We start from the raw sequence: 14109 nt of genomic DNA on the forward strand, positions 1-14109 counted from the left end.
CTCACAACACACACGGCTTGTTAGCAGTAATCGTCTGTGTTCTTATCGGTCTTCGCACACATTTCTGATCACAGACCTGTTTGCCTCGTATCACACACATCTTGTTCATTTGAACCATTTTGTTCTCATGTCTCAACACAAACAGTTCATCCGAGTGAACCGCATGCCGTATATCGCACACACCTTGAATCTTGCTGATCGTTTCTTTTGTGTTGCCTAATCACAAATAGTTCATCCGAGTGAACCGTATGTTGTACATCGCACACACCTTCATCTGGCTGCCCGTTTCTTTTGTTCCTCATCATCGCAAATGGTTATTTGAGCTGAACCGTATGCCATGCATCGCACACGCAACTAAAATCTGAATCGTGTTTGATGCATCCTCCATCGCAAACGTTTTGCATCATTTCTGACAGTTTTCATAAAACACCGTTTGGGATTATTGCATCGCACACAGTTTCTCGAAGGGTCTCTGATCGTAGTGTCGCATTAGCTGCATCCTGCAGTAGTGAAGCCACCAGGGTGACGCAGCCCCCCTGGCTTGTGGGCCCCTCGGAGGTCTTCTAAACCTAGCTCAGCCTCTATAAATCCTCAAATATTTCCCCAACATCAGAAGAATCCACAGAAATACTCTTCCGCCGCCGCAACCTTCTGTCCCCATGAGATCCCATCTTGGGGCCTTTTCCGGCGATCTGCCGGAGGGGGATTCGATCACAGAGGGCCTCTACATCAACCTTGCTGCCCTTCTGATGATGCGTTTGTACCTTACCACAGACCTTCTGGTCCATAGCTAGTCGCTAGATGACCTCTTCTCTCTCTTTGATCTTCAATACAATGTTCTCCTTGATGTTCTTGGAGATCTATTCGATGTAATCTTCTTTTGATGTTCTCGGAGATCTATTCGATGTAATCTTCTTTTGTGGTGCGTTTGTTGAGATCCGATGAATTGTGGGTTTATGATCAGATTGTCTATGATTATTATTTGAACCTTCTCCGAACTCTTTTATGCATGATTAAGATATCTTTGTATTTCTCTTCGAACTATTAGTTTGGTTTGGCCGACTAGATTGGTTTTCCTTGCAATGAGAGAGGTGCTTAGTTTTGGGTTCAATCTTGTGGTGTCCTCACCCAGTGACAAGAGCGGTAGCGAGACACGTATTTTATTGTTGCCATCAAGGACAAAAAGATGGGGTTTATATCATATTGCTTGATTTTATCCCTCTACATCATTTTATCTTACTTAACGCGTTGCTCTGTTCTTATGAACTTAATACTCTAGATGCAGGCAGGAGTCGGTTGATGTGTGGAGTAATAGTAGTAGGTGCAGAATTGTTTCGGTCTACTTGTCACGGACGTGATTCCTATATGCATGATCATTGCCTTAGATATTGTCATAAGTATGCGCTTTTCTATCAATTGCTCAACAGTAATTTGTTTACCCACCGTATGCTATCTTCAAGAGAGAAACCTCTAGTGAAACCTATGGCCCACGGGTCTATTTTCCATCATATATTTTCAGATCTATAAACCAAAAAACCCAAAAATATCTTGCTAGAATTTATTTATATTTAATTTATTTTGCTCCTTTATTTATCTTTTATACCTATCTCTATTAGATCTCACTCTTGTCCGTGACCGTGAAGGGATTGACAACCCCTTTTTCGCGTTGTCTGCAAGTGTTTGTCAGTTTGTGCATGTGCATATATTGGAGACTTGCTTGTGCCTCCTACTGGATTGATACCTTGGTTCTTAACTGAGGGGAATACTTATCTCTACTTTGCTGCATCACCCTTTCCTCTTCAAGGGAAAAATCTACGCAAGCTCAAGAAGTAGCAGGAAGAATTTCTGGTGCCATTGCCGGGAAGGTTCTACACTACCAAGTACACATCACAAACTCTCATCTCTTTCACTTACATTATTTGCCATTTTCCTCTCATTTTCTTCTCCCCCACTTCTAAAACGATTTTAGAAAAACACAAAAATATTTACCTTTTTATTTGCCCTTCTCCCATTCGTCTTTTCGTTTGCTTTTTGTTTTCTTGTGTGCTAGATTGCTTGCTTTGTCATGATGTCTCAAGAAAATACCAAGTTGTGTGACTTTTCCAACACTAATAATAATGATTTTATTATTACTCCGGTTGCTCCCGCCACTAGTGCGGAATCTTATGAAATTAATGCCGCTTTGTTGAATATTGTTATGAAAGAACAGTTTTCCGGTAGTCCTAATGAAGATGCCACATCCCATCTAAACACTTCCGTTAAATTGTGTGATATGCAAAATAAAAAAGATGTGGATAATGATATTGTTAAATTGAAGTTGTTTCCGTTCTCACTATGAGATCGTGCTAAAACTTGGTTTCATCTTTGCCTAAAAATAGTATTGATCCATGGAATAAGTGTAAAGATGCTTTTATTTCCAAGTATTTTCCTCCCGCTAAGATCATCTCCCTTAGGAACGATATAATGAATTTTAAGCAACTTGATCATGAACATGTTGCACAATCTTGGGAGAGGATGAAATTGATAATAAAAAATTGCCCTACTCATGGTTTAAGTTTATGGATGATTATACAAATTTTTTATGCCGTACTGAATTTTGCATCTAGAAATCTTTTAGATTCCGCCGCCGGAGGTACTTTATGGAAATTACATTAGGAGAAGCTACGAAACTCCTAGATAATATTATGGCAAATTACTCTCAATGGCATACCGAAAGATCTTCCACTAGTAAAAAAGTGCATGCGATTGAAGAAATTAATACTATGAGTAGAAAGACGGATGAACTTATGAAATTGTTTGCTAGTAAGAGTGCTCCAATTGATCCCAATGATATGCCTTTGTCTTCTTTGATTGAGAATAATAATGAATCTATGGACGTGAATTTTGTTGGTAGGAACAATTTTGGTAATAACGTGTATGAGGTAATTTCAACCCTAGGTCGTTTCCTAGTAATTCCTCTAATAATTATGGTAATTCCTACAACAATTCTTATGGAAATTATAATAAAATACCCTCTAATCATGAGAATAATATTAAAGATTTAATAAATTCTTTAAATAATTCCAATGCTATGGTAGAAGAAAAATTGCTTAAGATTGATTATAGAGGTAATTTTACAAACTTCTTGGTTCAACTCCACAACATGTCGGAGGCTCCCAAGCGACATGTATGATTAGAACGTAAAGCATTTTGGGCATTTAGAGAACTCAACTATGATTTCAAACTTGCTGGTGAAAAGAAGTTATTTGATATTAGCTTATTAGATGAATGGAGAACCCCAAGCATATGAAAATGCAAAGTTATTCAAAGAAAAAGTTAAAAGATGGCATGACAAAAGAATCCAAAAGCGTGAGCTTAAAGTCAGAGAATATGTTCATTTGTACAACTCGTTTTAGATTTTTTGCAGGGAAGCTCCTCTCAAAATCGGAAGGCCCAGATGTCATCGAGGAGGTTTACCGGTCTGGTGCCATGAAAATAAATAATTCCAAAGGTTGTCAATGGACAACGAATAAAGCATTATATCTCAGGTACGCCTATTAATGTTGAAAGTAATATTATCCAAACTTTGACACCGGAAGAACACATAAAAGAGTCCTTCCGGAACACTCCAGAATCGTGAAAATAAGGAGGTACGTGATACGGTAAGTAAATGGACTTTGAAAAATCCACAAAAATATTTTTTATCAATTTTGGAATATTTTATAATTTTGGAAATAAAGAAACTTCCAGGAAGCGTCCCCTGGTGGGCACAAGACACCAGCCTGGCGCGCCCAGGTGGGTTGTGCCCACCTAGGACACCTTCTGTACTCCATTTTTCTCCTGTATGCTTGTCCTCCAAGATAAAAAATCTATATATAATTCCCGAACCTGTTAACCACCGTATCGCGGAGAAAATCCTCTTTTCTCTCTTCTTGCTACTTTTTGCGTAGATCTAAAAATGTGTCATCTCAAGATTTCGAAGGAGAAAGCTATGTTGCTGATCTCATCGCAAACCCCAAGTCCTATGGGGATGAGAAGCACTATGGCTGGACCTCCGAAGAGGATGAAGATGAACCGATTCCTCCCCGATTCAAAAATGAAAGCATGGAGGCGTTATACAAGAGGGTAATAAAACTCGAGATAGATAATTGCAAGTTGATGATGGAGAATTTTACTCTCAGTCAGAAGCTGAAGGAAGCAAAGGGCAAATCCCCTATCTTCTCACCACCACCATTACCTTATTCATCACCACCGCCATCTTCTTCACCACCAAAGGAGAACTGAGTATCGGGTATGGGCACTCCCCTTGGCTTCCACCAAGCTTGGGGGAGGTGCCCCAGTATCGTATCATCCCACTATCTTTTTGCTTTTACTTATCTTAGTTCGATGTTTTTGCTTTAGATGAAATAAAGTTTAGTTCGATCCTTTCTTCTTTGAGAGTTTGCATAGTGATCTATCACTGTAATCGTGTGCAAGTTATATAATAAAGTTTAGTTTGAGTTTTTGCTTTCTTTACTTTCATGTTGCAAATAAAGAAAATAAATAAAGAAAGAAAAAGAGAAAGGAAATAAATAAAAGAAATGAAATGAATCAATTAGATCATATACTTACCCTATGGTAGGTGATAGCACCACATAAGGAAAAGTATAAGTAAGGAAATTTTATTAGAGATTGACAAACATAGCATTAGTCAATGATGCAACTCATGAAACAATTAATAAGGGAAGAGAAGATCCACATATAAATATACTATCCTAGAAATCTTTTGTGATTGTGAGCCCACATCAAAATATTATATGCCAAAATTGTCGACATTGGACAAGGAAGACAACTTAATGGTTTATGTTTGTTTATATTCACATGGAAGTCATATATTGTCATAGATACTTCAACATGTGATGCTTGCCCCTATCTTTGCTAGCCAAAAATTCCGCACTAAGTAGAGATACTACTTGTGCATCCAAAAACCCTTAAACCCAAATCTTTTTCAAGTGTCCACCATACCTACCGATGGATTGAGCAAGATCCCTCAAGTAAGTTGTCATCGGTGCAAAAAGGCAATAAAATTGCTTCTAAATATGTGACATCATTTAGTGTAAGAGAAAATTGATTGTTGTACGAACTTGGATGACAAAGAATAAAACCGACAGACTGCATAATAAAGGTTGTCATCTTAAGGGGCAATACAATGTGGCGTTCTCTTGCACTAAGGGATTGAGCATGCAAACAAATAAGCGCATGGCAACCTCTGCTTCCCTCTGCGAAGGGCCTATCTTTTACTTTTATGTATTTACTCTTATGCAAAGAGTCAAAGTTTTCCTTCTATTCCTTTTTATTTTCTCTTTTGGCAAGCATCATGTGGTGAGGAAAGATCTAGGCACATATGTCCAGTTGAATATGGATAGCATGAGTTATTATTGTTGACATCACCCTTGAGGTGAGTATGTTGGGAGGCGAAACTATAAGCCCCTATCTTTCTATGTGTCTGGTTGAAACGTTTTGCTCATGGGTACAAGGTGAGTGTTAGCAAGACTATATGATGGTTGAGTATGTGGACTTGCCTAAAGGCTCTGACACGTGACCCTCCCTGAAAAGATGATGAATTGTAGTTGCAAAGTTGACTAAGAACATAGTTTGTTGGTTTCTAATAGAGTTTTTGCTTTATACTTCGATTATGTGATGAACTGTTACTTATTCATGGGAAGTGTATGATGCAAGTTCTATGATAAAAGTCCTATGTTTAATTTTGTTGCTGTTATAATAATCAACATGATGCTTCTATGTCCGTATTTTGTTTTTATCGACACCTCTCTCTCGAAGCATGTGGGCATGTTTTTCGATTTCGATTTTCGCTTGAGGACAAGCGAGGTCTAAGCTTGGGGGAGTTGATACGTCCATTTTGCATCATGTTTTCTTAATGTTATTTATAACGTTTTTATCCATAATAATGCTTTTTGGAGTAATTCTAATGTCTTTTCTCTCATAATTTACAAGGTACACACAAAGAGGGAGAATTCTGGCAGCTGGAAATCTGGACCTGAAAAAGTTATGTCAGGCTACCTATTCTGCACAACTCCAAATGAGCTGAAACTTGACGGGGATTTTTTATGGAATATTTAAGAAATATTGGAGCCAATAACTACCAGAGGGGGGCCACCAGGTGGGCACAACCCACCTGGGCGCGCCAGGCCCCGTGGCGCGCCCTGGCCTGGCGCGCCCTGGTGGGTTGTGGCCTCCTTGGCCCACCTCCGGTGCCCATCTTCTGGTACATAAGTCATTTTGACCTAAAAATAAGGAGAAGGCTTTCGGGACGGAGCGCCGCCATCTCGAGGCGGAACTTGGGCAGGAGCACTTTTGCCCTCAGGCGGAGCGATTCCGCGGGGGAACTTCCTTCCTGGAGGGGGAAATCATCGTGATCATCATCACCAACAAGTCTCCCATCTTGGGGAGGTCAATCTCCATCAACATCTTCAACAACACCATCTCATCTCAAACCCTAGTTCATCTCTTGTATTCAATCTTGTTACCAGAACTATAGATTGGTGCTTGTGGGTGACTAGTAGTGTTGATTACATCTTGTAGTTGATTACTATATGGTTTATTTGGTGGAAGATTATATGTTCAGATCCATTATGCTATTTAATACTCCTCTGATCATGAACATTTTTATCATTTGTGAGTAGTTACTTTTGTACTTGAGGTCACAGGAGAAATCATGTTGCAAGTAATCATGTGAACTTGATATGTGTTCGATATTTTGATAGTATGTATGTTGTGATTCCCTTATTGGTGTCATGTGAACGTCGACTACATGACACTTCACCATATTTGGGCCTAAGGGAATGCATTGTGGAGTAGCAATTAGATGATGGGTTGCGAGAGTGACAGAAGCTTAAACCCCAGTTTATGCGCTATTCCGTAAGGGACCGATTGGATCCAAAAGTTTAATGCTATGGTTAGAATTTATTCTTAATACATTTCTCGTAGTTGTGGATGCTTGCGGGAGGGTTAATCATAAGTAGGAGGTTTGTTCAAGTAAGAACAGCACCTAAGCACCGGTCCACCCACATATCAAATTATCAAAGTAGCGAACACAAATCAAACCAACATGATGGAAGTGACTAGATGAAATTCCCATGTACCCTCAAGAACGTTTTGCTTATCATAAGAGACCGTTTTGGCCTGTCCTTTGCCTCAAAAGTATTGGGATACCTTGCTGCATACTTGTTACTATTATCGTTACTTGCTCGCTACAAATTATCTTGCTATCAAACTACTCTGCTACTTACAATTTTAGCACTTGCAGACATTACCTTGCTGAAAACTACTTGTCATTTCCTTCTGCTCCTCGTTGGGTTCGACACTCTTACTTATCGAAAAGAGCCACAATTGATCCCCTATACTTGTGGGTCATCAAGGCTATTTTCTGACGCCGTTGCCGGGGACTGAAGCGCCTTTGGTAAGTGGAATTCGGTAGGAAACATTTATATAGTGTGCTGAAATTTATTGTCACTTGTTACTATGGAAAACAATCCTTTGAGGGGTTTGTTCGGGGTATCTTCACCTCGTCCGGAACCACAATTAGTTACCCCTCAACCTACTGCACCTACTGAAAATATTGAATATGAAATTCCTTCGGGTATGATAGAACAACTGCTATCTAATCCTTATGCAGGAAATGGAACAGAACATCCCGATATGCACTTGATATATGTAGAACAAATTTGTGGATTGTTTAAGTTTGTAGGTTTACCCGGAGATGAGGTGATGAAAAAGGTTTTCCCTTTATCTTTGAAGTGAAAAGTATTGGCATGGTATAGGCTATGTGATGATATTGGATCATGGAATTGGAATCGTTTGAAATTGGAGTTCCACCAAAAAATTTATCCTATGCATCTAGTTCATCGTGATCGAAATTATATATATAATTTTTGGACTCGTGAAGGAGAAAGTATCGCTCTAGCTTGGGGGAGGCTTAAGTCAATGTTATATTCATGCCCCAATCATGAGCTCTCAAGGGAAATTATTATCCAGAATTTTTATGCTCGGCTTTCTCGTAATGATCAAACCATGTTTCATACTTCTTGTGTTGGTTCTTTTATGATGAAGACTATTGAATTCCGGTGGGATCTTTTGGAAAGAATTAAACGCAACTCTGAAGATTGGGAACTCGACGAAGGTAAAGAGTTAGGTATTAAACTTAAATATGATTGTGTTAAATCTTTTATGGATACCGATGCTTTTCAAAAGTTTAGCACTAAATATGGGCTTGACTCAGAGATAGTAGCCTGCTTTTGTGAACCATTTGCTACTCATGTTGAACTCCCTAAAGAGAAGTGTTTTAAATATAACCCACCTATTAAAGAAAAAAATTAAAGAAACGGTACTAGTTAAAGAAGAGACTATACTTTATAATGGTGATCCAGTTATTCCTTCTGCTTATATTGAGAAACCACCTTTCCCTGTTAGGATAAAGGAACATGCTAAAGCTTCAACTATGGTTAACAAAAGCTATATTAGAACACCTAAACCCGATGAACAAATTAAAGTAGAACCTAGCATTGCTATGGTTAAAGATCTCTTGGAAGAAGATATTGATGGCCATGTTATTTACTTCTGTGAAGAAGCTGCTAGAATTGCTAAACCTGATAGAAAAGATAAACATAGACCTATTGTTGGCATGCCTGTTATTTCAGTTAAAATAGGAGATCACTGTTATCATGGTTTATGTGACATGGGTGCTAGTGTGAGCGCTATTCCTTACACTTTTTATCAAGAAAATATGAAAGACATAGCACCTGCAGAGTTAGAAGAAATAGATGTTACTATTAAACTTGCTAATAAAGACACCATATCACCATTTGGGATTGTTAGATATGTTGAAGTCTTGTGTGGGAAAATAAAATACCCTACTGACTTTCTTGTTCTTGGCTCCCCACAAGATGACTTATGTCCCATTATCTTTGGTAGACCTTTCTTGAACACAGTTAATGCTAAGATAGATTGTAAGAAACAAACTGTGGGTGTTAGCTTTGGTGATGAGTCTCATGAGTTTAATTTTTCCAAGTTACACAGATCAGAGCCGACCCTCACGGTTACACAGATGTTTGCGGATAGGTGCACGGTCATGTTGTTCATGACGTTTGTGACCCGTCATGGCACACGACATGGCACATGTACCGGACTAGATGCACAGACGTATGTGCCAAGAGGGAACGTTCATGTGGCCCGACAAGGACGTCGGTTCCTCTGAGTGGGGGTGTATGTGATAGCCTGGCTTATTAGGGATGATAGACTACTCATATCAATAAGGAATTCCTTCTTTTCCGGGAGCCCATTCGGACAGAACTCCAAAGTTAAGCGTGCTCAGCTTGGAGTAGTTTTAGGATGGGTGACCGACTGGGAAGTTGCTCCCGGGTGCGCACGAGTGAGGACAAAGTGCGCAGAAAAGACTAGTATTGATTTGTGGGGCCAATCTAGATCCCGCCAGGAGTAACGACCACCGACGGGTGTGTCCGGCGCGCTACACCGAACTGTTAGGGTTTCTGGCAGTGGCTATGTCAAGTGAACTCGGTGGGTCCAGATAGAAAGAATCGGTGGGATGAGTTGGAATTTGGGTTTTGGACATATTTGGATGGAGAAAGTGGCTAAGCGTTTTGGAGCAACGTCACTAAGCATTTGAGCAAGTAGACCATTAAGTAACACCTCATCCCCTTTTAATAGTATTGGCTTTCCCATGGACTCAATGTGATCTTGGATCGCTAAAATAGAAATAAAGAGTCTTGAGCTTTTGCCAAACTGTGTCCTTAGCATTTTGAAGGGGTCCACATCCTCTTGTCCATGCCATGCCAATCACTGAACATCCTGAAATATTTATCTTGAATGGATATTAGTTCAATGAGCTATATGTTGTTATGAATTACCAAAACCACCCGAGGATTAGTTGCACTTTCACTTGTGTTCTAAACCCTCTCTAGACTCTAAATATTTGGAAGAGATGCTGGATGATTCCAATGTTGCCAGAGAGTACTTCCATGAAGAGCCAGACCTTTCCGGAGGAGTCGAAGGAGTCGACTACATCATCATCTATGGAGACAACAATGGAGGAGAAGACCCTAAGAAGCAGGAGCAGAGAAGGGGTAGTAGTAGCAGCCAGACTGATCATGTGGGACACGATCTAAACTCAACAAGTGATCGCAGGATCGATAGTGGCACCCCGCATTTTGATACCGGTAGTTTGAACCGTTCAACATTTGAATCTTTGTTTGAATAAAGTTTTGTAATATAATGATGGTTTGGACCCGCTATGTTTTTTTTACACTCCGAGGGATATAAAGTTCATGAGACGGTGTCTTATGGGCTTACATCAATGATTGGCACACTACATCATGCAGTGGTACGTTGGGTCACCGCAGTTGTCGTGGAGCTAAGGTGTCCTAGGGCATGTCGTGGTGTTGTATTCTGGCCGTCCTTTATTTTCTTTAGGCATCATAATCGCATGCTTTCGTGGTGTCAGATTATCCCAAAATTTGTTCTATAAGAGGGCTACCCCACTATATATTGTTCGACCATATAACTTGATTGTGATGATTTTTATATATAAAAAGCGAGAGGAAAACATGTTTCAAGCGAGCGAGCACGTGGTCGGACGATTAGAATCGTTTGCCAAATCAGTTGCCAAAAAATATGGAAATGTTTCCCTATGACCGACCGGCCGAAGCTTCGGCCGGTCGTGTCGCTCGCTCACACACGCCTCGCTACACCCACCAACGCCAAGGCGCCACCTGTCCACTGGGCCACGTACATCCCTTGTCCCTTTCTTATCCTCTTTTTCTCCTCTCATAGAGTCCTCTCTGTCGGTGTCAAAACCGGCGGATCTCGGGTAGGGGGTCCTGAACTATGCGTCTAAGGTCGGTGGTAACAGGAGACTGGGGACACGATGTTTACCCAGGTTCGGGCCCTCTCTATGGAGGTAATACCCTACTTCCTGCTTGATTGATCTTGATGAATATGAGTATTACAAGAGTTGATCTACCACGAGATCGTAATGGCTAAAACCCTAGAAGTCTAGCCTGTATGATTATGATTATCCCTATGGACTAAACCCTCCGGTTTATATAGACACCGGAGGGGACTAGGGTTGTACAAAGTCGGTTACAGAGAAAGGAATCTTCATATCCGGACGCCAAGCTTGTCCTCCACGCCAAGGGGAGTCCCATCCGGACACGGGTGAGAGTCTTCGGTCTTGTATCTTCATAGCCCATCAGTCCGGCCCACGTCCAACAGGCCGGACGCCCGAGGACCCCTTAGTCCAAGACTCCCTCACTCTCCCCCGGATGCCTCTGCCATGGTCGTGCCACTCCTCCTCTTTTTTTGATGCTCGCTGCCATGGCCGCACGCTCTTCCTCCGCACCCTCTCTACTCTCTCTCTCTCTCTCTCTCTCTCTCTCTCTCTCTCTCTCTCTCTGATGATCCACGTGCCACGCCTCTGCCATACACCCTCGTCTCCGTAGCACGATGCTCCCCAACCCACCTCCACCATGGCTCACGTGCGAGCTGCCGCAAGGTCGACTGGCCACACGCAATGCAGGCATGGTGGCAAGCTGCATCCAGCACGGGTGAGAGCTGGGATGGGTGTCCAACGCACCTCCATCTCGCGTGGCGGCGAGCTAGGCAACTATGCTCGCATTTGCTGCAACCGTTGATGCAGAAAGCTTCAAAGGTATATGGGAAAAGTTTCAACTAGCAATCGAGAAAGCTTCAACCGGGCACTACACAATGAAAAAAACCTACAACCGTTGACAAAAAAGCTTCAACTCTATATGAGAAAAGTTTCAACCGGCGATAGACAAAGCTTTAACCTGGGCACCGCGCAACAGAAAGAGCTACAACTGTTGACAAGAAAAGCTTTCAACTTGTATGATAAAAGTTTCAACCGGCATTCTAAGAAAGCTTCAGTCGGGCAGAGCGAAACGAAAAAGCTTCAACCATTGCTTGAAAAGCTTCAACTATATACCGTATACAGTATACGTGAAAATTTTCGACCGGTGTTTGAGAAAGCTTCATCCGGGCACATTAAAACGGAAAAAGCTTCAACCATTTGCGTGAAAAGCTTCAACTGTATACGTGAAAAGTTTCAATAGGAAATGAACGATTATAAAGCTACAGGTTGAGTTGACGACGCACACGTCTGCGAGCGCGTGCGGTGTTGGGAGGCCGAGGGTGAGTTGAAGGTGGCTGAGGGAGTCCTGGATTACGGGGTGCTCGGGCGTCCGGGCTATGCGACATGGGCCGGACTCATGGGCCGTGAAGATACAAGATGGAAGGCTTTCCCCCGTGTCCGGATGGGACTCTCCTTGGCATGGAAGGCAAGCTTGGCGTGCGGATATGAAGATTCCTTTCTCTGTAAACCGACTCTGTACAACCCTAGCCCCCTCCGGTGTCTATATAAAACGGAGGGTTTAGTCCGTAGAGGCAATCATAATCATACAGGCTGGACTTCTAGGGTTTAGCCATTACGATCTCGAGGTAGATCAACTCTTGTAACCTTTATACTCATCAAAGTCAATCAAGCAGGAAGTAGGGTATTACCTCCATCAAGAGGGCCCGAACCTGGGTAAACATTTGTGTCCCCTGCCTCCTGTTACCTTCGATCCTTAGACGCACAGTTTGGGACCCCCTACCCGAGATCTGTCAGTTTTGACACCGACATTGGTGCTTTCATTGAGAGTTCCGCTGTGCCGTCGTCGAAAGGCTCGATGGCTCCATCGATCATCTACAACAATGCTGCCGGGAGCGAGATTTTTCTCCCTCGACAGATCTTCGTATTCGGCGGCTTTGCACTGCGTGCCAACTCCGTTGGACACCTGGAGCAGATCGACGGCTATGCCCCTGGTCATCAGATTAGTTTCGAAAATCTGAATTATGTCGCTGATATCCGTGGAGACTTGATCTTCCAAGGTTCGCGGCTCCAACCACCGCTCCGGCCTTAGATCCGGAGCGCGTCATCAGGTCCGAAGACGGGTGACTAGAGCCCGCCGGACTCTCTGCGGCTGCCGAGCTCAACATGGGAGAACCAGAGGGAATAGTGTCACCAACACTCATCATAAAGCCGGACTCTTTTCCGAACACTGGCCCTGGACCCTCGCAGCCCGCGTCATACGGGCTCAGCCAGGGAACTCCGGTCCCCGCACAAACCTCACTCTTAAATGAGGCTCTGGACTTAATGCGGTCCCTCGCCATCACAGATGAGCCGCTTCCTAATTGCGCCCAGCCCGGACTAGGGGCTAGAAATAGGGAACTTTACTTCCCACCCACCACCCACTTTATAGCCACTGTCGAGGATCTAACCAACATGCTTGATTACGCCTCCGAAGACATCGACGGTATGGACGACGATGCCGGAGAGGAGGAGGCCCAAAACCCGATGTTCACCAGACGCTGGATGGCCACTTCCTCGTACGACGTATACATGGTGGACACACCTAAAGAAGGCGACGGTGATAAGGAGGAGGACCCAGTCGAGGACGAACCTCCTGAGATACCACCGAAGTGTCGACATCAGCGGCACCGCTCTAAATTGCATGCAGAAAAGACAGTAATACCGGCACCGGAGATAATAATACTCCGGAGAACGCCGAAGAAAAAGAAGACCCCATCGAACCAACATCCGAACAGGATGATCGGGAGGACGGGCAAGTTGACCCTGACGAACAAGCAGGGAACGAAGACTCGGAGGATAGCAACTATCTACCACTCTCCGAGGATGAGGTGAGCCTCGGCGATGAAGATTTCATCGTGCTAGAGGAACCCCTCGAACAAGAGCCTTTAAGCGCCGGCTAATAGCCACGACAAGAAGACTAAAAAAGAAGCAGCTGCTGCTTCAAGCTGATCAAGATCTGCTCAACGACAGATGGACTAATGTCCTGTCAGCCGAAGAGTACGGCCTCGAACGCCCAACAAAGAGTTACCCGAAGCGTAAGCTGCTACCCCAATTCGACGACGAGGCGCTGGAGCCCATACCACCCGCGCGTAACGCGGCTGATGGACCTGACCGACCACCACGTGGCCGGGACCGAACGACCACTCAAGCCGAACACCAGCCCACGCCACCTCGCCGTAAAAGCAGAG

Source organism: Triticum aestivum, chromosome 3D (genome assembly GCF_018294505.1).
Source record: "Triticum aestivum cultivar Chinese Spring chromosome 3D, IWGSC CS RefSeq v2.1, whole genome shotgun sequence".
NCBI lineage: Eukaryota > Viridiplantae > Streptophyta > Magnoliopsida > Poales > Poaceae > Triticum > Triticum aestivum.